This window comes from Psammomys obesus, unplaced genomic scaffold (genome assembly GCF_907164565.1).
Source record: "Psammomys obesus unplaced genomic scaffold, mPsaObe1.curated_primary_1811, whole genome shotgun sequence".
NCBI lineage: Eukaryota > Metazoa > Chordata > Mammalia > Rodentia > Muridae > Psammomys > Psammomys obesus.
In genome coordinates, this window is record NW_026585690.1 from 4,480,915 (window position 1) to 4,484,913 (window position 3,999).

Genomic DNA, 3,999 nt, shown 5'->3' on the forward strand with positions numbered 1-3,999 from the left:
TATATATATATATATATATATATATATATATATATATATATATATATATATATATATATATATATATATATATATATATATATATATATATATATATATATATATATATATATATATATATATATATATATATATATATATATATATATATATATATATATATATATATATATATATATATATATCTCAAACATATATATACAACCTACTGAGTCTGTTTAGTATTTCTCATATATACATGTGTCCAGAGATGAATGCTTGGGATTGAACAGCCTATGTGAATGCTTCTTCCTTCAGGAGACAGATTCTCCTTCTTTCAGCAGCCATTGGTTTCTTGTAACTCTTAATTTGTTGGAACTATGTAGGATTTCCCCTGACCACTTGGGTGTGTAAACTGGTGGTATCATTATGATTGCCAGTTCTAAGTCTTTGTATATAAATTTAGCTCTCACTCCTTTTGTAGAAACGTTGGCCAATGATAATTACCTCGATGATCTCCAGGCAACAGACTTTTTTTTCCTTATTATTTATTATAATTCATTCACTTTATATGCCCTCTGCAGCCCCCTCCCTTGTCCCTTCCCAGTCCTACTCTCTTCTCCTCTGATGCCCCTCCCCTAGTCCACTGATAGGGGAAGACCACATCCCCTTCTATCTGACTCTAGCCTATCAGGTATCATCAGGACTGGCTGCATTGTCTTCCTCTGTGGCCTGGTAAGGCTGCTCCTCCTTCAGGGGGAGGTGATCAAAGAGCCAGCCACTGACTTCATGTCAGAGACAGTCCCTGTTCTCCTTACTAGGGTACCACTTGGATACTGAGCTGCCATGGGCTACATCTGAGCAGGGGTTCTAGGTTATCTCCATGCATAGTCCTTGGTTGGAGTATCAGTTTCAGGAAAAAACCCCAGGGCCCAGATTTTTTGATTCTGTGGCACTTTCTCAGACAATTAAGAATAGTGATATCTCAAGATCAAGCTATACCACTCCTAGGCATATATCCAAAATATGCTCAAGTACACAACAAAGACATTTGCTCACCATGTTTGTAGTAGCTTTATTCATAATAGCAAGAACTGGAAACAACCCATATTTCCCTCAGCTGAGGAATGGATACAGAAATTGTGGTACACTTACACAATGGGATACTACTCAGCAATTAAAAAACAAGGAAATCATGAAATTAGCAGACAAATAGTAGAATCTAGGAAAGATCATCCTGAGTGAAGTATCCCAGAAGCAGAAATACACACATGGTATATACTCACTTATAAGTGGATATTAGACATATAATATAGGATAAACATACTAAAAGCTGTACACCTAAAGAAATTAAGCAAGAAGGAGGACCCTGGGTAATATGAACAATCCTCACTCAGAAAGACAAACAGGTTGGAAATCGGAAGAGGGAGAAAACAGGGAACAAGAAAGGAGCCTACCACAGAGGATCTCTGAAAGACTCTTTTCAGCAGGGTATCAAAGCAGATACTGAGGCTCATAACCAAACTTTGGGCAGAGTGCAGGGAATCTTAAGGAAGAAGGGGGAGATAGAAAGACCTGGAGGGGACAGGAGCTCCACATAGAGGGTGCTTTCTTTAGTCTGCATGACCCCTGCTACCAGGAATCTCAGCTAGTCACCCCATATCCTTCCAGAAACCTACCCTGTCTAAGAGCAGAGACCAAGGGAACGCCCAACAAATGCCTGCCAGCCTGAGACCCACACCATGGGAGTGAGTCAACCCCTGAGAGTATTAATGATCCTCTGCTATGCTTGTAGATAGGAGCCTAGCATACCTGCCCTCTGAGAGGCTCCACCCAGCAGCGGATCTAAACAGATGCTGAGACTCAGTGCCAAATATTGGTTGAAGCATAAGAAGTCTTGTGGAAGAGTTGGGCGGAGAATAAAAGGACCTGGAGGATGACAGGAGCTCCACCAGAAGACTAACAGAGCCAACTAACTAGGCCTCAGAGGGGTATATGGAGACTGAAGCACCAACCAGGGACCATGCATGGACTGGACCTAGGCTCCCTACACAGATAACCTATGGGCAGTTCAGGCTTCATGTGGGTTCCTGAGTAGGGTAATGGGGGCTGTCTCCTGACACTGATTCTGTTGCCTGCTTTTTAATCTCGTCTGCCTGGAGGGACTGTCTTGCCAGGCCACAGGGAAAGAGGGTGAGCTGGAGTTCGTGGGTAAGAGGGGATTCCCTTTCTGAGGAATAAAAGACAAGGAGAGGGAAAGAGGAAGGAAGAAACGGGGAAGAGGGAGGGAGGATGGGAGCTATGATTGAGATATAAAGTGAATAAATAAATTTTAAAAATGTATATCCAACAAACCAAACTTAAAGAAAATACAAGGAACAATATTTCAGGCTGAAGAAATGAATGAGGCTAGCAAGGAGACTATGGTAACAAAATCATAATTTTTTAAAACACAAAGGAACACAGAAAACACAACACCAAAATCAACAACATGATGACCACAATTAACACATACTTTAAATGTTAACAATAACTTTACATATCAATGGCTTCAATTTTCCAATCAAAAGACAGGTTGACTGAAGGAATCAAGAAACAAAATCCATCTATTTATTGTTTACAAGAAATAGATTTCAGCTGGACATGGTGGTACACACCTTTATTCCTAGTACTTGGGAGGCCTAGGCGGGTGGATCTCTGTGAATTCCGGGCCAGCCTGCTCTACAAAGTGAGTTCCAAGTCACCCAGGGCTATAACACAGACAAAAAAAAAAAAAAAAAAAAAAAAAAAAAAAAAAAAAATCTTATCTTGAAAAACCAAAGGAATAAGGGAGATTATCTCATGAACTGAGAGGATCACTGTTTAAAAAAATTTATATCTTAGCTTTAAAATGAGCATTGCTTTAGATGGACAAAAGTTAAAGAATAGACAAAAATACTTCAATCAAATGAGACTAAGAAGCAAGCTTCTGTCATTATCTTAGTATATGATAAAATGGATGTCAAACTAAAACTAACAGAAGAGATAAAGAATAGTACTTCATTCTAATCAAGGGAACAGTTAGCCACAAAGACATCATTATCCTAAAAAATATATGCACCAAACTTCGGGACCTCAAGTTCATTTAAAAAAAAAAAAATCTACTTAATTTAAACACAGATTAACGTCAATCCACTAATAGTACATGATGCCGATATCCCACTTTTTCAAAATATGTAGGTCATCTCAACAAAATAAAGAAACATAAGAATTAAGTGATATAACGCACACAATGGACTTCACAGATATCTATGGAATATAATGCACAAACACCAATGAATGCGCGTTCTATTTGTTGGCATGTGCAAGTTTCCAAAAATAGACCATATCCTGAGACAAAAACTCAAATGTTTACAAATTCAGGTAGATTGAAATCTTTTCCTGTATCCTATGTGAAAATTTAATAAAACTTATTATTGACAGCAAAGATATATCTAGTAAATATGCTAACTCATAAAGATTAAACAACTTATTACTGAAAAGATGAAAGATTACTTGGTACTAAGGGAAAATGAAAAAAGAGCAGAACAATGCTTTCAGAACACACTGAAAGTGGTCCTATGAGAGAAATTTATACGTTTAAGAGTCTACATTAAAAATCAGAAGAGCACAAATACATGACTTTATGATGCAACTCAAAAATTTGGTAAAACAAAAACAAACCAAATTTAAGCCCAGTTAATGGCAAGAAATAATATAAACCATAACAGAAGTCAATGAAATAGAAACAAAGAAAACAATATAAAGAATTAACAAATCTAAGAATGGGTTCTTTGAGACTATAAACAAGATTGACAGACCCTTGGTCCAACTAACCAAAAGAAAAGTGAGATTCTTTATAAATTAATAAATTCTATAAATAATTCTTTATAGATTAATAAATGGTCAGAGAAACATTACAACAGATAAGAAACATTTTTAAAAACATGTACTCCTTTAAGCTGGAAAATCTACAAGAAATGGGTGGATTTCTAGATTCAG